At 39.1% G+C, this 21,800-nt stretch overlaps 1 protein-coding gene across 1 annotated transcript in view; it reads right to left on the reverse strand.

The window, feature by feature from the left end:
- LOC136999858 (odorant receptor 10-like) overlaps positions 1–21,800 on the reverse strand; it is a 233,579-nt gene that overhangs the window by 55,090 nt on the left and 156,689 nt on the right. The window lies entirely within an intron of this gene.

Consider the following 21,800-nt stretch of genomic DNA (forward strand, 5'->3'; position numbering starts at 1 on the left):
TGGGAAAAGCTTAAAGTTTACCAATCAGCTTGTCAGAATTTCGCGCGCTCAGGGACATCGTATCTCGAAAGGACCCTTGCACAACACTTTATTCAATACGTTTTATTTACTTCACTCAGCTTTTATTCACTTTATTCACTTTATTTACATTGTTCGCAATACTGACAAATTTACTAACAATAATAATTTCTAAATTGTATTAAAACACGATGCGCGTCGAACTGTCAAAGCAGTCGTGCCATTGACAAATGACGTTTCTCATGTCATGAGAGAAAATCAATACTATCGGTACGAAGTATGATTTGCTACATAAAGTGTTGTGCAAGGGTCCTTTCGAGATGCGATGTCCCTGAACGCGCGAAATTCTGACAAGCTGATTGGTAAACTTTAAGCCTTTCCCATTGAAATATTATAGTAGCCTCGACATTTTGGTATTAAGATTTTCGTCTCCAAATGACTTCAGGAATCTGCCATTAATTGGGTGATACGGTAAGTCTGGGAAACCCTGTATATATATATATATATATATAATATTATAATATATTATAAGAATATATTATTACATGTTATTAGACGGGGAAGGACCAGCAATTTCATTAATTTCATTAATTTCATCATCTGCAGCATATAGTGTTAAATAATTTTTTTGTTTTTTAGGACATGCAAAATACAACTTGTCCGTTGACATTAGAGACAAATGCTTTTCAGTAATTTCAATGTTTGCAGTAGTTTCCTTTCTCGCTTTTAATGCTGATTTTAACACGCAAGTAGCATTTACACTGATAGACGAAAGTGTATTTCTTTTTTTTGTTTTTAAATCTGGCAAGAAGGAAAAGATTCTTTCCGAATCAGCATTTGAATTTGGCAGTGATCTAACAGCATTCAAAAGAGACTTCAAATTGGGATATTGATGAATACGTTGGAAAATTTGTTTCCACGTATCATTAAATTTTAATTTTGACAAATGATCTTTTTCTGCTTCTGTAAAACCTTGATGTAAAAGTCAACCATTCTTTTCTTAAACTGTTGACATCAAACCCGCTAAAGGTTTGAGCGACAAAAGAAACATCATTAAAAGATGTTTCTCTGTTAATATCGTGTAAAGCTGTTTTTGGTTCAAAAACTTTTAATTTTGATAAAAATTTGTCATTTGTTGGTAATCTTTTGCAAATTTTTTTGGCAGCAGTTACATAAAATTGCAAGCAATTCTCTCGAACTGTTGCAACTACGTCTGCGTGTCCTTCTATAATCAATTCCTTCAGATATTTTTTACATTCAGCTCCTAAATTTACTTTGTTAACACATTTTTGATTTTCTTTATTGGAAATTTCAAAATTATTACATAATTTGTAGCTTAGAAGCTATGGTTTCAAAAAATTTTTACAAATTATAATTAGGAACTAAAATGATTTCCGTTGCAATAACTGAATTCTTGTTTCTAAAGCTTGGAAAAAAGCATTAAAGGAATTTAAAAAATTTAAAATATGTTTTAAAAATAATAAATATGCTCTTACATCCGGATTTTGCATTACAGATAATAAATATTCTCCATACTTTGTTTTTTCACTTATTACTATTTCTCTTAAAAAATGCTCGATAGTATCCCAAAATTCTAAAAGTCTTTCAATACTTGAATACCGAGAAAGCCATCGGGTGTCGGACAACTTTAGAATTTTGCGATTTGTTTCTTGAAAACATTCACAAAATTCGTCAAAAATAGCTGATCTCTTTGGACTACTGTTAATATAATTAACTATTTTTTTTACGAATTCCTCGCAATAGTCTGGAATCTTACTACATGCAGTATGTGCAACAAGTGCAGCGGAATGGCATGGGCATGAAAATGTTAATAAGTTTTAACAAATTTTCCCAAGCCTTGTTTTAAACGACGAATATTTGCCCGTCATGACGGGCGCATTGTCGCATGACAAGGCAACAATATTTAAAAATGGAATTTGCAATCTCCACATTTCACGTTTTAAAGCATTAAATAATTTTTCCGCACTGCTATTTCTTGCATCAATATGAATCAATTTGACTAATTGCGAGCAAACGTCTAATGTATCAGGATGGACATATCGAACAACAAACGTCATCCATTTTTGATTAGAAATGTCAGACGTTTCATCAACAAAAATAGTAAATTTTGTATTTTGAATAATGTCAACCACACGATTTGTTTCAACCGGACATAACACATTCGAAATAATATTTTTACATTTAGTCCAACCCATATTCATGCTTTGTAATACATTAGAATCTTTTCCTATTTGTTGAAAAAATTTCAGAATTTCTGTTGCAGTTTGATGCAAAATGTTTTTTTCGGCGATGAATTTCGCAGCGTATCGAATTTCTGCTGCTTTCTTTCGCTCATCAAATGACAAAAATGTTTCGTCTGTCATATTGACATCTTCGTCTGTCATATTGACATTTTCGTCTTTTTTCTTTATTTTTGTTTTTTTTCTTAGCATTTTCTATACGTGCTACGAATTTTGCATGACGATAAATATTCGACACTTTAGCAGACCGATATATTTTACAAAAAAAACAAAAAAATAATTTTTTATCATATGCTTCAACCCATGGTTGAAATTCTTCAATTTCTAACCATTGTGGTTGAAATTTAGGTGTTTTACAAATGTTTTTTTTAGAACTTACATTATTTAATGAACCAGATGTGTCTTTAATATTATTTTTGTGACACGTAGAATCCGCATGTTTTGAAATGCGCATATTGCAAGAATAATTTTTATTACATATCACACAATGATATAAACTATCATTTAATGGTACTTTTTGTACCCAAGATTTATATCGATCATCGTAAAGCCAAGCTTCTGAAAAGCTTCGTTTACATTTTTTGTCTAACAAATCGCACATTTCCATATTAAATAAAAAAAAAGAAAAACAAAAAATCAAATAAGAAAAAAAAGGAAGAGAAAAAATACGCAAATATATAAAAATGTTTTCAAGACTTACAGTCAAGACTGCCACAGCTTTTTCAAAGGAAAATAAACAAACGCATATAAAATATACCAATTAAAATATGCCGTGCTCCAGCAGACTACACCGCAGACGCGATTTATACGCAGAAACAATCGAGGAACGCTAATATGCTGCGCACAGCGATTTTGCGCAACGAAATCGCGTCCACGATCTTCAATTGTCACTTTTGCTACAACAGGTGCAATGGAAGACGCTTCATCCCGTAAGTAGTAAATATTATTGTAAATTGCATTTGTATTATTATATATATATGATGTTGTGTGTCGAAAGATCACAACGCTATAATTATAGGTTAATTAGGCAATAACAATAATAAACATTTAGAAGACCATTAATCGAGGCCACTTCTCGAGAATCATGTTACAAAAGTTATTTAATTATTAAATAATTAGGCGTTGACGCAAGCACTCGTTCTTAGAAGCCCAAGTGTCACTTGCGCCTAAAGTAGGTTAAACAGATCAGCATTTTGGTAATACAATGGATTGATATAGTTCAAGTCTCATTATGTTCCGAATACTGATCCATATAAATAAAGGCGGCACACAAGGCGCCGCGGGTTTTTATCAGCAAAGTTCCGAACGAAGCACGACACTTCGCGTACACGCGTAACCGCAGTAGTACGGTCGCCGAGTGAGTGAGGTGACAAGTGTAATAACAAGATACCGAATAAAAGTTATTCTATCTATTTAAAAGTACATAATTCTTCTAAACTCTCCGAGCCAAAGCCCCCTTGACCAGCACGGCGAATCCCGAATCTTTACGCAGCGCCTACCGCCACCAAAGTAGGCGCAACAAATTGGTGGCAGCGGTGGGATTTGCCATCTTCACCGTTTATCCGGATGTTCTGGATACCCTGATGACCTGGGCATGGCTGCAGCTGGACCAAGAAACCTAACTCGAAGAGTTAGAAGCACAGGCGCCAGAGCTACAACAACGCAAAACGAAAAATAAAGTGAAACTGGTGACCAAGAAAGTGACAAGGCCGAAGCAACCCGCAGCAGCAAGCAGCAGAGGGACAGCATGAGCCTAGCAGAATGCCGCAGGAGCTGAATCAGCGCAACCTGAGCAGAGCGGCCTTATCGCAGAGACGGACTGCGACCTGCCTCAACAGCCGACAGCCGGACACAGAGGACAGCTCGACGCAACGGCACGAGCAGCGATTCAACATGCGAGCGATAATAATTCTATAAGTTATCGACAAAAATTGTACACTAAAAAATAAGCGGCGTTAATGTCCGAAGAACGCGATAATCCCAACGTGCAACTTAATCGATCCTGGTTATTCAGAAGCCAGGGCCAACGAGCGATAAGCGCACTTATAAACCCGAGTCAGGGAACACAGCGTGCGACACGCGGAAATCGCGAACTCGAAACACAGAGTTCTAGTACCGAAAACGCGAGCGAGAATCCGGAAGTTCACGAAAATATAGAAATAAATCGACACTACTCTTTCGGGGAAATAGATACGAGTCTAATACCCGAAAGTGAGGATAGGGAAACGCGTCGAAACAGACAAATAGGCAATAGAACACCGAGTCGCGCGTCAGCAAATAGCGAGTCCGAACTGACCTCATACGATAGCAGTATATTCGATCCGCGCGAGATAAGATACCGGAGCACGATGGCCCAAGCACCGCGCAACGTAACTGCCAGCGCGATAGACGAGGATATAGAATCGTTACGCGAACAACTAAGTAACGAGGGCGAAGAGACCGTAATAGAGGCCGGAACGCATAGAAATCGCGAAACTGAGCAGATGGAAATAATGGTCGAATTTATGAGCGACATGCGAGTTCAACTACAAGGGATACAGGAACACTTCCACACGCAAATACTACGCTTACAAGAGCAGTTCGTCGATCTACAAGAACAGCAACGCGATATAAGAAACACGATCCGACCAGTCGCGTTCGGGCCTGATAATAGGGCACAGGTTTCACCACGACGTGTAACAGAGACGAACGTGACATACGGACGTGGCCCATCCGATATACGGAGTAGGTCCCTACCCGCGACCAGCTACATGCAATTAAAAGAGGCGCGGAGTATAATACCGGAAATTGACGGTACCTCGCAGCACAAAATTCAAGAATTTTTAAGCGCAAGCACATATGCAATGGAAAGCATAAATCCTACAGAAGAGTCACAGTTACTCAAGGCCATATTGTGCACTAAACTAAAGGGAAAGGTCATGCTCGATTTCCAGACGCGAAACATACAAACGTTCGCAGAACTGAAGCAAGAACTCGAGGTATGCTATACGACCCGTAAAAGCATTGCTCACCTGCAGTTAGAGTTTAACACACTCAAGCAAAAGCAGGGGGAGGGCGCTCAAGCATATGGCCTGCGAGTGGATCAGCTCGCAATGAAACTATGAGTCAACGATTGAAGGCAAGGGACACACCGTGGCCGAAAAGAACACGATTAAGGGAACAATACAAGGCCAGGCCCTGCAAAATTTTCAATTAGGATTGCAAGAGGACATAAAAATAATAGTCCGATCGCGGAACTACAGCAATCTGCAAGAGGCGATAGCAGTGGCTGCCTCAGAAGAAAAAATGAAAGGCCCAAACGTAATAAATAAGCCTAATTACAAAGCGGTAGGTACCACGCGAGAAAAACCACCGCAATGTGCAAAATGTGGCAAATGGGGCCACCACGGACGCGAATGCCGCACAAGTCGCTTTGCTAACCGATTTAACTTACCCAAGGCGGACGGACAAAGAGTAAACGCTCTTGAAAAATATTGCAAGCATTGCAAAAAGACAGGATACTTGCGCGACGAGTGTTGGCTGCTAAACGGCCGACCCGAAAAGGGGGCCAACTCAAACGATAATATACGCCCAAGAGCCATTAAATACACTAAAAGTGATAAAGGCAAGGGCGACGATAGCGACAACGAGAGCGAAGTCACTGCTAAGAGAACAGCTCGACCAGCGAAAACTCTACAAGTCGCACATACTGATAAAATAGCGCAAACAAACACGGATTTGGATCTGATTAAAATCCCTGTTAAAGAAGCAAAAGGAGAAATATCTACCATGCTAGTGGATACCGGTGCTACATTAACATTAATAAAGTTAAAGCATCTGAAGGGAGAAACGCTAATCTATGACGAAAAAATTACATTAATCGGCGCCACCGGAAAAAAAACGGAAACTTTGGGGATAATTGAAGGCAATATACCCATGCGCAACAAGTGCATAAAACACAAGATACATGTGGTGGGAGATGATTTCCCCATAACACATGAAGGAATTCTGGGTGCAGATTTTTTGAAACGGCATGTGACGCATTGGGAGTAACCCACTAAGCGATTAACCATAGGAGAAACTACATTCAAGCTGTTTCCTTATAAGAAAATAACATTGGCACCACGAAGTGAAACAATCGTGCAAGCCACGACAAGCGAAAACGCTCTAGGAGTCGTGCACGTATTGGAGACACGACCAGGGGTGATCATCGGCGGTTGTTTAGTAAACGCCAGTGACTATAGCTGTCCCGTAAGCGTAATAAACACCACCGACGAAGAGATCAAAATACAAGCCCCACACGTCGATATTGAGCCCATAGAAAATAAGGTGGAAGCACAAATCTTAACCACCGGAAAATGCGAGGAGGAGGATACAGTACCTTTATCGCGTATTGGAAAAATAAAGAAGTCAATAAGGACCGAACATATGAATTGCGAAGAAGAAAAAGCAATATTGGCAATCTGCAAAGGATACAGTGACATATTCCATTTGGACGGAGAACCCCTGACCTGCACCGAGGCACTGCAACACGAGATTGTAACTCGAGCCGGTACGGCACCCGCGAATACGCGACCGTATAGATTACCGGAGAAGCATAAGGCCGAAGTAAATAGACAGGTACAGGAAATGCTAAGAAACGATATCGTACGTCCAAGCTCGAGTCAATGGAACGCACCACTTTTGGTGGTACCGAAGAAAACAGACGCTTCGGGAAAACCTAAAATGCGAGTCGTGGTCGATTTCCGAAAATTAAACGACCTAACAGTCGGAGACTCTTTTCCACTGCCAAATATAACAGATATTTTGGACCAACTAGGGAATTCGAAATATTTTACAACGTTAGATCTGGCATCGGGCTATCATCAAATACCCATGGCAGACAAAGATAAGCAAAAAACGGCTTTTTCAACGCCCTACGGGCATTATGAATTTAATCGGATGCCGTTCGGGCTAAAGAATGCCCTGGCAACGTTTCAAAGATTAATGAATACTATTCTGGCGGGCATACAAGGAATACGGTGTCTGGTCTATTTAGACGACATCGTGATATACGGCGCTAGTTTAGAAGACCACAACCGGCGACTATTAGAAGTATTACAAAAAATACGCGACAATAATCTGAAATTACAGCCGGACAAGTGTGAATTTCTTAGAAAAGAAGTGGCATATTTAGGACACATAATTACCGAACACGGAATTATGCCTGACCCTGGAAAAATCCAGGCAGTAAAGAATTTCCCTACGCCAAAACGAGTCAAGGATGTGCAATCATTCATAGGACTAGCGGGCTATTATAGACGGTTTATCGAAAATTTTTCGAAAATAGTTAAACCACTCACGAAATTGATTAAAAAGGGAGTAAAATTCGAGTGGACACAAGAGCAGCAAAGAGCTTTTGACAATCTAAAAGAGAAACTAATTACCGCTCCCGTCTTGCAGTATCCAAATTTCAACGATGAATTTATACTGACTACCGATGCATCGGATTGCGCGATAGAAGGTATCTTGTCACAAGGAGTGATAGGACAAGACCGACCAATAGCTTATGCTAGCAGAATTCTTTCTCGTGCAGAACAAAATTATAACACGACGGAAAAAGAATTACTCGTGATTGTGTGGGCAGTCAAACATTTTTGACCGTACCTATACGGGACCAAATTTAAAATTGTCACCGACCATAAACCGCTAATTTGGTTGTTTAACGTGACCGATCCAGGATCTCGTCTAATTAGATGGAGACTGAAATTGGAAGAGTACGACTATGAAATCGTACACAAAGCCGGAAAATACAATACAAATGCTGACGCACTAAGTCGCAACGTCGCTCACGATATACATATAATCGACAAGGAGAAAGAGAGTGACGAAGAGGAAGAAGAAAGAGATAACAAAAAAGAGATAAAAAGGTACACAGAGGAAGAGAAACAACAAATATTATATGAGTATCATGATGCACCGATAGGCGGGCATCAAGGCGTGCAACGCACCATAAATCGAATCCGTTTAACTCACAATTGGAGAGGGTTAACAAAAGACGTAGAACGATACATTGCCAAATGCGAGCATTGCCAAAAGAATAAATTAAAACGGCGAAGTAAAGCGCCAATGATTATTACCGATACTCCGGATAGGCCATTCGAAAAATGCGCACTAGATATAGTAGGACCGTTAACCGTAACTCTAACCAGAAACAAATACGTACTAACATTCCAAGACTATTTCACGAAACTGAGCAAGGCAATGCCCATCGAAAATCAGGAAGCTGGTACAGTAGCGAAGGCATTCGTTACAAAAATAATTTTGGAATACGGAGTGCCTGATAAAATTCTCACCGACCAAGGAACGAATTTTATGAGCGAAGTGTTTAAGAGCACTTGCAAACTGTTAAAAATTGAGAAGATTCGTACGAGCGCGTACCACCCGGAAAGTAACGGCGCGCTCGAAAGATTGCACAGGACACTAGCAGAGTACTTGCGACACTACATAAACGGAGATCAGACCGATTGGGACGAATGGCTGCCCTACGCGATGTTCACATACAATACTACACCACATACAGCGACAGGCTATACGCCATTTGAACTGTTGTACGGACACCAGGTTACGCTCCCTACGGCCCTGACATGTCCTCCGAAATTAACGTATACGTATGATGACTACGTATCCGAGTTCAAAGAAAGATTGCGCGCAGCACACCAGGTAGCGAAAGCGAACATGCAAGAGGAGAAAGCAAAATCAAAAGAATACTACGACAAAAAGGCTAATATAAGCACGTTTAGAGGAGGCGACAAGGTATTGCTATACGATGAAACACTGCGCCGTGGACGTTCTAAGAAATTAGAATCTTTATGGAGAGGACCGCATATAATAATTAAACAAAACTCCGACGTGAATTACACTATAAAAGCGGGGAGGAAAAGCATGGTCGTTCATGCGAATCGTTTAAAATTATTTGTGGAACAATAAACACTTACCTCTCCGCCTCTCCTTGCTTCTCCATGCACTTTATCATATGCGCTACCGGCACGCCAAACCGGAAAAACCCCCGAAGAAAACTTGGGGGCAACTCCCCCTCGAACTTCGCCGTCACGTCTATTAAATCCTTGCGGAGCGGGAAAGGCTTCCGCGGTAGACGGAGGCGAAACACGCGCCGCGTTCCCGCGATCGTATCAGACTCAACGAGGAAGGTCTCATTCATCTTCGCAAATCGAAACAGTACTAAACTACGCGCCACTCGCTCTCTAACGACCCACCGGTAAAAATGCTCAATCACATATCTAATGTAACTTTATAACTACCTGGTAACAGGTATCTAATTCTCCGGGAAGCGCTTGCGACGCAACCTGAGACAAACCTACCCGTCACCGTGGACCGATTCCAGCAAGAGCCTGGGTTATATTTCGAGGAGATTAGAGACCTAAACATTATAAACTCTACCTGGAAACTAGTAATCAAACTCGAAATATCGTCGTTAGGTCAGCGTCATGAGCATATCAGAGAATGGGTCGAGCGAGCCGAAAGCGCGCGGGACACGATACATCCTACTCGTCCAGAGAAAAGCAAATTCGCGAATCTATTAGAATTAATAAAGAAAGATGAAGTTAGATTAGCTGCACTAATAGACAGATTAAACAGTATCTATAAGGATTCATCAAATAGAAAGCGCGGACTGATTAACGGAATAGGTTCGCTAGCTAAATCGTTATTCGGCACTATGGACGCCGACGATGAAAAATAAATAAACGAACAACTGATGCTAATACAAAGTAACCAGAAGACGCTTACGCACGTAACGCATAACCAATTAAAAGTATTAAATACTACAATAGCGCATATCAGTGATTTAGAAGAAACTATCGAACAGAATAACGAAAGATTATACGATCTAGATAAGCGTATCTACAACGGCACATTGTTAATTATCAAAAGCGAAAAAATAAACGAATATTGTACTATTATTAACAAAATGTTAACCGATTTACAACGTGACGTACAGAACGTATATGACTACTTGTCTTACGCTACACACGGAATTATACACCCTAGGTTAGTTCCGGTAGAGCAAATTTTTAGTGAATTGCAAGCGATAACGCCACACTTGCCTCAAGGGACGCACTTCCCCTTTGCCCTCAAAAATAGTGGATGGCCGTTACTAGAAAAATTGACCACTGTTAACGCATATTATGCGAACGACACTGTGTACACTATATTAAGATTTCCACTTGTATCTTATCCTAAGTATAAATTAATAAAGATAATTCCTCTACCTGTCCATAACCATGGCAAACTATTTACCTTTACGGAAATAAACCAACATGTAATTGCCGTTAATCTGGAATTACCCTCCTATGTAACCATGACGGTAGAAAATTTAAGTGTGTAAAAATCGTAAATCAGTATATTTGTAAACCAGACAGTCCAGTATACTCTATAAATCCAAGAGCACTCTGTGAAGTACAGTTGTACGCGGGACTAGCGAAAGAAAATGCGTGCGACGTTAGATATATTAAATCTAACCAAACGATTTGGATAGCTCTAAGCAAAGTGGAATGGAATGGTCCCCTCTTACACATCTCGTCCCCTTCCACCCCTTTCCTCATCAATTTCATCAAAAGGCTCCTCGCATTAATACACTGTCTGCCGAATAACTAACGTCATGAATAATAATCTCATAAGTATGTCAAAAAAAAAAATAACTTTTCACATTAATACAGCTCTCTGTAATTAACTAACATAAGTGTGGCGACTCACCGCCACACCGTTGCACTGACGCGGTATAATACGCCGCGGCGCCGCTACGTGCCGCAGGCCGTCTACGAGTTATGAGCTTGCGGAGACACCGCCAGGTTGCGCAGGCGGTGAAGAGCTTTCTCGCGATCAAGCTTCGATCGAAGGGATATAAAAGAGCTGCTCCGCAGATCTTTCCTCACTCACTCGCTTCAAGGCGAGCTCTCTCCAGGGCCCTTGAACTGAGTCGTACTCTGCCTCGGCAGAATCTAACCAGAGACACATAGTCTCGCAGTTTTTCTCACGCTGCCTCGCAAGGCGCGTAGAAAGAAAACAGAGTCCCAGCATCGGCCGCACATTTCAACCAAGCGGCCCGCGGATACTCCACTTTCGCCGTCACCTCCTCAGTCTCTAGCTTGGAAATTGATTCCACTAGAGTTCTGCGTCCGGTTGACTCGACCACCAAGGGACACTCTTACACAAGGCGACATCCGAATTCGGAGACCTCTCTCTCCTCGGTACACGGAGCAATCCGTAATACCGAGAGCCGAGACGGTTGCAGTTACCAGCACACCAGAGACTCGTTCCGTGGCAGTACAGACTTCGCCGCTCAGAGCCTGCTCAGAGAGCAGTTGTCAGACGGAAGACCATTTCCCGAACGGAGTTCCACCGACGCCGGGAAAGGGGCTGCAACGAGCTAATTCAATTGAACCGTCCTTTTTAGGACCCGTTCAAAACACTAATAGCGTTTTCGAATAAACGGGGTTTGAACGATCTAGGGTTGATCAATCACTATTTTACTATAAATGCAAGTCTTTCATTGGTGGAGAGGTTGCAATGACGTCATTAACCAATCTTGGGTCGTTCAAATCCTGTATAATCGAAAACGCTATGAGACGCGGCCGGTAATTTCTTACCGCGCCCGTCAATTTTTCTTTTAACTCTCGGCCTTACACATTTGCCGAGAAAGCGCCTCTGGCGCAATCAATTAACTCAAACAAAACTTGTACATATACTCTATTTCTCTGACGAGAAAAATAAATTATATTTTTCTAAGAAATTGGTTTCATACTTTCAACCAAGTCGAACACAATCCATTGGGCAATAACGCCTATAATAAGATTAACCTTTATGAAGTTAGCCCCGCACTTTTCGAATTTCATATTTTTCTTAATTGTGTTGCATTGTGCTACATTTGTGCCGATTTATGCCGTAAACCGCAACTCGATCACATGAAGCATATTTAAAAAAAAAAAAAAATTTGCGTTAGCCCCGTTACTGTGTTATATTGTGGCTCGCTTTGTAGTAATTGTAATAATTATTACAAAGAAGAAACAAACAAAACAAATATAGATAAGCGCAAAAGTTGATCAACAACCATCTAAAAGGGAAGAGAGTAAAAAGAATTTTGAGATTTTTGTTTTTTTAGTTGTGCCGAATTGTGAAAACGAGCACAACTTTTCTTTATAACAAAATCGTCGTCAGATTATTTATTTAACATAACAGCAATTTGAAATATTAATTTCTTTTGCATTTATCTTTGATCATGAGTTGTCTTATTAATTATAGAATTTAGAAATAGAATTAATTAAAATCTTATTAATTATAAAACCACATTTGGCGTGAATTTCGCCAAAACCAATGACGTGGACGTAGCAGTGTTTTGTTCCTTTTTGTTTTTCTTTTCTTTCTTTTTTTTTCTCTTTTTTTTTAAATATTTTTTTGTATTTTTTAATTATATATTATATGTTGTAACATGGGTTAAACCCATGTTACTACTCGCGCGATCGGCCGCAACGATCGTCCGCGCATCGAGCCGCCGGCCGCAACACGTCATCGAAATGCGGCCGCCGAGTGGGGCGAGCGGGTATATAAGGCCATCGCTCCGGCCAGTAGAGACCTTTCCCGGTCTGCAGTGAGCACGCTGCAGACCTTCCGAGCCATCAAGGCGCACTCTGACTCGGCTCTTCCTTTCCTCCAGGAGCAGGGAGCACTCTGTCTCCGCCGGGCGCACTCGGCATCCGTATACTTTTCCGTTCCTCTAAGGAGCAGGGAGCACTCTGTCTCCGCCGGGCGCACTCGGCATCCGTTCACCGTTTACCGTTCACCGTCCCTCTCAAGGCAGGGAGCACTCTGTCTTCGTCGGGAACACTCGACGTCCCGTATTCACCGTTCCGTCCTCCGTAGGATTAAGTATTACTTACTTCGCGCTTCCTAGTTTATATTTTCTAGTTTATATTCTTTTGGTTTATCCTTTTCTAGCTTATATCCGCTAGCATGTATTTTTTTGGTTATACTAAATAGTTTATCCTTCTCTAGCTTGTATTCGTTTATATTCTTTCGCGGTAGATTCTGGTCTCACTCTTGCGTTACCAGCGTTACTTCTGTACGCTTTCCTCGCGCTCTCGCTTGCACGCCGCACTCGCTTGCTGTAATGGCTACCGCTTGCTCTTAATAATTATTACTTCAATGTATTGTGCTTTCTTCAGTTAAGAATATATTTATTTTTACCTCCAAATTGGTCTAGTTGATTGGAGTCTTCCCGTCTGACCGCTTATCCCGAATCCTGGCACCGGCGAGCTACTCCGCGCTTAGCAATAAGATCGCGAGATAAATTCGCACCGTTACAATGTTAATGTGTATGCGTGTATTACAAAATGTTTTATAAAAAAAAGTGTTTATTTTTTTATAATCATGTACACACACATTTTAGAAAACTAATGTATTATACAGAGTGTTTCAAAAATACCTAACACTGACAAGGAAAGGGACCCAAGTGTCCCCCTCCGATTTTGACGAGCTTTAAATATGTTGTAAAGTAGCTCAAATTAAGAGACACGTATTTTTTTTTTATGTGCTTTCTCGCACGTTTAGGGTTGAAACAACCCCTACAAGCTAAAACGGTTTTTTTGGTTTTGACTGAATATCGTCAAAACTGTAAGAGATATCAAAAAATGTTTCGAATAAAAGTTGCATGGTCTTTTATGAGCTTTATAACCGCGTAGCTCGATTTTTAAAAAATTTTATATTTTTTAATTTATCCTCACCCCTTTTTATTATTTTTACGAATTTCAAAATTTTTGTTATGACAAAAGTTGTAGCATTTTTTACGCTGAATACAACCATATATGATTTTATTATATTTCGAAATCGCATCTTTCAGAAATGAGCTGTCAATGTCGCACTATATGCGTCGCGCTGCGATATATGCATATATATGCATAACGCATCGTTTGTGCCGCTTGTGTAATCGATGTTTGTCGTGCATGTGTAATTGATAAGACAAATAAAATTAGAAATAAAGATTAGCATGTTATGAAACATTCGGAAAAATGTTCTGATCAAAGAATAAAGTTCACTAAAGTTGTTGCCAAGGCATCTCCTCTATATTATACTTTTATAGTTATACTAGAACAATACAAGCGCGCGCTGCGCCCGTGCACTTATTATAATAATTTAATAATTATGAAATCTAAATATTTTAATAAAATTTTTAAAATTTTAAATAACCGTCAAAATAATCTTTGCTCTTAAACTATCAAACTGTCAGAATAATCGAGATAACCAATCAGCGTCGCGGATAAGCGTCAACAATACTTTTGACACATTCGAGTATCGATTTTTCATGCCTTTTTTAAGAGTGGATTATATCGAAAGAGAAATAAATAAATAAAAATCTTACAATTAAAATGCAATTTATTGTTTTTTAATGGTAATGCAAAAAAATCCAATTAATTTCAAGTTTTTCTATTAATCAATACTAGAAACATTTGTTTGTTTATTATTTTATTTCTTTTATAATAATATATGTCGAAACAATTACAACTTTACCTTCAACAATAACATACTACATATATTGAATATAATACATATATTAACATATATTAAAAACAGATGAACAGATGATACCTCCCTCCGCGGGAGGTATTTTATTTCCCTCCAGCCCTTCAGCATCCAAAGATGCTGACGAGTACTCCCCTATCCGCCACCCGGGAAACGCGCCTCTTAGCGGTTACAGCCTCCGCCAGAGGTATATTATATAATAATATATTATTTTTCTAAGATGTGTGTGTACATGGTTATAAAAATATAAACACTTTTTTTTTATCAAACATTTCGTCAATACACATACACATACGCATACACATTGATAATAATATATAATTAAATATATATATATAATATATAATATATAATTAAAAAATACAAAAAAGATATAAAAACATAAAAAAACAAGAAAAACCAAATAGACAAAAACAAAAGAAAACCAAACATCGCTACGTTCACATTGTTGAAAAATATGAAATTCGAAAAGTGCGGGTCTAACTTCACATAGGACATAAGATTTTTTTTTACTAATCAGCGTTGACCTCAGTCATTTTTCTATTCGGTTAGGTCAAACATCGTTTGATTTCCGTTTATCTCAGGTATGCGACATTGACATTTAGAATTTTAATGTATTGACCACTCACACCATAATACAATAATAATTATTAAATTTTAGTTTGTTCTAACACTGAAGATGGCCAAATATTGGCCAAAACGTTTGTAAGAAGTTATTTGTTCTTTAATAAAGAAGATCAGAGAATACAGCGAACATCAATTGGCATTCTCCTTATTATAACATTGTCATTATTTTAAAGAAAAAGTTTCAAGCTTTTAAATGCATGTAATAAAATTTTTCTGAGATTTTTTGAACCCCGTGCACGCTTGCAAAGTCAAGTAAAACATTTTTATTTTGTCGGGCTCTTTTTCTTTGTAAATTAAAATTAGATAAAAAAAGATTAAATTTTTGGCTAAATGCTTTTGAAAGTAGAAATTTGAAGCTTTATGCTTTTGCTTGCAAAAAAATGTTTTTTTAGAAAGTTGATAACACTTTTTGTTACAAAATTACAGTTGTTTGAAAATTGCCTTTTTTTTAAAGTCAAGTAATCCCTTAATTTTTTTTTCAGGAGTGTATACAAGAATGTATATTTTATAAATACTTTTATACGCTAATATAATGCTAATATAGTGTAAAATAATAAAATTTTACAATATAATAATAAAATCTATATATTTTATAAATATTGAAACTAATAAACTTTGAACAAAACTTCCAAAACTGCTCACGCTCTATTTATTTATTGATAAAAATTTTTTAAGTGTAGTACACTGTCCTATTCTATTACAACAGTATCAAGTCGTTATAATACATTGTGCATTAACTCGTGCAGCATTCAGAATTTTTGAAAGTGTCATCATTAATCCTTTCACGAAAAGTCGGAACAATATGTTCCATCTCTATATTCCTAAATCCATCCTCAAAAATTAACGCCCCTGTACGAAGACCGGATATATCTATCTTTTAGAAACAACACTCATAAATCCGGTCATAAACTGCAGTCTATGAATATAATGAAGTTTTAACAATTACTTTATTATTTATCTAATGCTATGGCGCTGTTAGCACTAAATAAAACGTAAGAAAACCAGGGTTGGGAAGTGTTACGTCCTGATCAGACGCCGCAATTCTTTTCTTTTTGAATAAGGTACGACATTAAATACCAGACCTAGTAAACGCGAGACCAACAAATTTTTAAAGAATATCTTAACGCCGGAGCTGCTTTTCTCACGAGACATCACGAGCTCGAGCCTTCTCACAGAGAAAAGTAGCAGGTGGCATCAATATTTCAAACAATTTTAGCCGCTCAATGTGCCTATCAGCGCCAAGAAAGTCGTAAAAGTCAAAACTCTGCTGTAGCTGGAGTCTTCAGTCAACTCCAGACGTTTAAAGTAAGAAATAAAACTGGCACCAGCTAACAAATACCCATGGATTCCAACTACGGGAACCCTATCTAATAGATAGGGTTGTACTGGGTAATGATCGGGCAATGACCGTAGTCGAACGCCGAGAAGGCGTGACACTTGACACGGTGCAGTAGGTCTGGAAAACCGAGATGCATTAGCTATATTCTCCACGCAACTTCAGGGACACGCGTCATAAACTGTCAAATTTATTAGATCAGTGACCCAAGGCCCTATGAACTTGTATACACCAATTCTCAACACTCTAATCAGAAAGCCTGAAATCAGGTTCAACCAGGCCTGAAACCAGCACCTCTATAGATCACCCATCATTATCTTATGGTCTAAAGACTACGCCTACCTAGATCTTAAGACACTGAGATGCACCCCACCGATGGTAATTAATATCAACCGGATTACGCCACATCAAAAACCCATCCCCATCGTATATGGACCCGAAACGATGCTTACTTCTTATTCGTTAGGGCCCCTCTTTTCTATCTCCATCACAAGTAAAATAATTATCTAAATACTAATCCTATTGAAAGTGACGCCATTCTCCCCCGCATTAAAAATCTTTTTGTAAAACTAATTTCTATTCGACCCCCGCCTCGAAAATCTAAGATTTTCCAAATGGATCCACCCCAAGAAAAGAGTATAAAAACCCGTCTTGTGGTGGCTCCGACACACTCATTTTTGTAACAGTTTCCGCTATTTTCCTTCACAATTTTTCGAGTAGTTTAGACCGCGAATCGCAGAGTAAAACTAGTCACGAGTCATGCTGTCAAGTGAAACTTAGCCGTGACCAAATGGTGCATCTCCAAAAGAGGGTCCGTTTCCTACACGACATCAACCCTCAGCAGGGCGCCCACTTCACAAGTGACCTGAAAACTACTCAAGTTCAACATTTAAATCGGAACGACTACCCTTCTCTCTCCGTAAAAAGTAAATCAGTACATTCCTTCTTTATTTTATTATTTTCTCTGATCTCTCTTTCTTTCCCTTTTCACCGGTATTTTATTATTATTATTATTTGCCCTGTTCTTATTTTTTTAAATTTTTCGTTATTAGTGAAAATTAAAAATTCGGCGCGATCCGTCTCCGGAAATCGTCGGGCCCGTTCTTGAATGGATATCTCCACACGTTGTCTTTGGCCACTCTTCTCTCTCCATATTTTAGATACGCGGCGAGAGTTTCCGCAAGACCTACTAGAAATAGGCAGATTTAGTCACCTTCTATCCCGCGTACGACACAAACCATACACACGCAAACTGATCCACGGCCAACATTGCAGTTCATTCCTCAGGAACCTCCTCAGCCTTTTCCCGTATTCGATTTTCGACCACCTTCTCCTCCCAGGTCTATCTTTTCAATTCTCGAAGAGCTCCTGGAATACAGACCTCCTTCATTTGTCCGTTTTTATCCTCCTGTAAAGACTCTACTGCAGGAGTTTTCGGATAACAATCCAGATTTTGATAATATTTCCATCAATTCTGAAGCCACCACAATCAAATACATCGAGCCTTCTCCCTATCTTCCACACCCTGTATTTACAGGATTTGACTTCTTAAATTTAGTCCTCTCTCCTGAGGAATAAAACACACACACACACACACACACACTCGCTATTGTAAATACATACACACACATATATATTGTTGCGTCCTCGCCGTTTTGATTTTCGTCGCCTGATATCGCGTTTGACAGCTGATAGAACTGCGATCGATATATTGATTTGTGGAGTTAATAAAAGAGGATAGTTGCTAAGAAATAGTAAATGTTTAACAGTTACTAGGATATTGTAAATAAACAAGTTGTTGCTAAGAGAATGTAAACAAGGAGACAGATGTCAGATTTTCGGGAGCTGCAGAAAAGTGCGGACGTGTTTCTGCCAGCTCAGCGGTGTACCATTTAAACGAGCTTGTTCTGTGTTTTACCCTTCAGTGGTTGAGTGAAATAAAGTTCTGTTGTGTTCGTAAAAGTGTTCTTTCTTTTGTGCGTGCCGTTTGTGACGAAAAGACTGTTCGCGGGCGCAACATTTTGGGGGCTCGTCCGGAATCATAACAAACGATCGGAATGTGCAGTGATTTATTGTTTTTGGTAATGGCAACTACGCATACGCCAAGGAGAACGCGCTCGCAAACCCCAGCGATGTCTGCCGAAACGGAAACGTTGAGAGCAGGAACTGGAACAGCTTTGGGAGGAGCGCAAGCAGGAACGGGAGCGGTTGCAGGCGGAATTGGAGCGGCGAGATATGGCGATGCAGGGCTTTGAAGAACAACTAACCCAGCTAAGTCGTGCACATAATATCTTTCAGAATAACGCTTGTCGCGAAAATTTAATACCGCGAGATGAATTGTGTGCGAATGCTATGAATTGGGTTATAAATTGAAGCTTGATGTTTATGACGGTTCGAGATCTTTACGCGAATTTTTCGTACCATTCAATTTAATAGCTAGTGCAAATAATTGGTCGAATAGGATAAAAACTTTCGCGTTAGCTTCTTGTTTGAGGGGAAAGGCGCGTTCGGTGTTAGAATGTGTGTCCGAAATAGAAAATTTAAATTTTGATGAATTAAAATCAAAATTAGAATTACGTTTTGGGGAGGGATGTCTCTCAGGCACATATTATACTCAATTTACGAATCGTCGGCAAAAATTTGGAGAAGATGTTTCGGATTTAGGTGCTGAGATAGAAAGACTTGTTAGATTAACTTATGCGGAATGTACAGTTGAAGTCCGCGAGAAAATTGCGTGTGCGCAATTTATAAACGCGCTAAATGATGGATTCATCAAGAGAACCCTTCAATTAGAAGAGATAACATCGCTAAAATTAGCGATTGAAAGAGCAAAAGTCATAAAAGAAGTTAATGAAAAGTTTTTCTAATAGAGAAAATAAAGAATGTTGGCAGTGTGGTGAACAGGGGCACTACCGGTCAGAGTGTCCTAATGTAACCAATGAAGAGAAAAAAAAAATTAATTAATCTTGATAAAATTTTGTTAATTTTGAAAATTTTTAAATTAATTTTAAACAATTTGTCAAATTTAGGAATTAGAGAAAGTTTTATTACATCCGAAGCCCTAACTAATATTTTTCTTTTGTGATCAATTTACTTGTTTAAGTTTTGTTTTTTTTAGTGTTCTGAAGATTTCATCTTTATAAACATGGAACTGTTTGGAAATGGAAAGCAGTTAAAAGAATGGAAATGGAAAGCAGTTAAAAGAATGGAAATGGAAAGAAATAAAGAATGATTGATTGAAGACTGTCTCGCCCACGGTTTTTGACCATGGTTTTCCCGTGGGACGAAGGGTAAATGCCGAGACAGGGACTTGAGGAGTCTTTTTAAAGGCGAAGGGTCCACGGAAGCTACCCCCCTCTTGTCCGAAAAACTCAATTGCAAGACGCTTGGGTGCAAGGTTGATTGGGTCCTAGGAACAAAGCTTGGTAACTTGCAGCAGAAGCTCAAGGTAGAGCAAGAAAATCGTTTGGGTGCCCTGGAATCAACGAAATAAGGACCGAGGATTAACGCTTGGTAACCTACTGCAGCAGCATAGGGTAGAGCGAAGAAGAATCTTGGTACCTTATAATCATCACAAGAGGACAACATTGGAACTCTGGAATAATTGTCGGGACGACAATTTTGAAGAAAGGGGGAAGTGTTGCGTCCTCGCCGTTTTGATTTTCGTCGCTCGATATCGCGTTTGACAGCTGATAGAACTGCGATTGATATATTGATTTGTGGAGTTAATAAAAGAGGATAGTTGCTAAGAAATAGTAAATGTTCAACAGTTACTAGGATATTGTAAATAAACAAGTTGTTGCTAAAAGAATGTAAACAAGGAGACAGATGTCAGATTTTCGGGAGCTGCAGAAAAGTGCGGACGTGTTTCTGCTAGCTCAGCGGTGTACCATTTAAACGAGCTTGTTCTGTGTTTTACCCTTCAGTGGTTGAGTGAAATAAAGTTCTGTTGTGTTCGTAAAAGTGTTCTTTCTTTTGTGCGTGCCGTTTGTGACGGAAAGACTTCGCGGGCGCAACAATATATAAAAATATAGAACTTAAAGAACACACTAAAGGAGGAGGGCTCGTCAGAATGTCCACAATTTTTTGTGAGATTGTTTATGTATTTCTTTAACTTTTTTAACTGATAGATCACAGTCTTTACAGTACAATTATACTCATTATAACTATATAATTTTGCATAGTCTTTCGCAGTCTCAATTGCTGACAGTCCTCGCCACGCGATCGTACCCGGCTCCGACACCAATCGGACCACCGTCACCGCACACGTCCGTCTCTTACGTTTCTCCTAGCGCTATTCCTCGTCCCATTTTTCGCTCTATATATTTACATTTTATACGTTGCCGTTCTTAATCGCTAACAATATATTCATTTTTACTTTTTAGTGGGTTTTTTGTAAGTCGGTTTTATTTTTTTATTAAAATTGTTTATACTATTCTCATGATCTATTATGTTTCCAAGATATCCATGTAGAGATAAAGTTGATAAATTCTGTTATGTTTGTGGTCATTATGAGACTATACCGTCCAGCGAGAGAATATACCTGGCTCAGACAAAAACTCGTCCGTTTCGTGCAGGTTTCCTCTTACGGAACGCTTAGAAAGCCCCCCCCCCCCCCCCCCCAACTCTACATGACTCTACTGCTCGTGTAGGTTGTTAAGCTGCACGACGTTAAGCAGCCAACGCTCTTCCCATTTTGGCCGCTATGCTTCTCCTATGCGCAGAAAGAGATATATTCTCTCGTTGGACAGAATATAGTAATCTACAGAGAAAAATAAATGAAGACATGACATCAAAATATAATCATTGTTTTGGGATATCTGTCAATAACCTGGATAAACATTCCAACGAGTATTTGTAATGCTTGTAAAGTAATGCTATAACGCTGAAACCAAAGTGATGCAAGTTTCAAATGTCAAATCATCATCGCACTAATTTGGCGTGAACCGAAGAACCACAAGGATGACTGCTATTTTTGTGTTTACAATATAGAAGGATTCAATACT

The sequence above is a fragment of the Linepithema humile genome, chromosome 5, assembly GCF_040581485.1.
Source record: "Linepithema humile isolate Giens D197 chromosome 5, Lhum_UNIL_v1.0, whole genome shotgun sequence".
NCBI classification, from domain to species: domain Eukaryota; kingdom Metazoa; phylum Arthropoda; class Insecta; order Hymenoptera; family Formicidae; genus Linepithema; species Linepithema humile.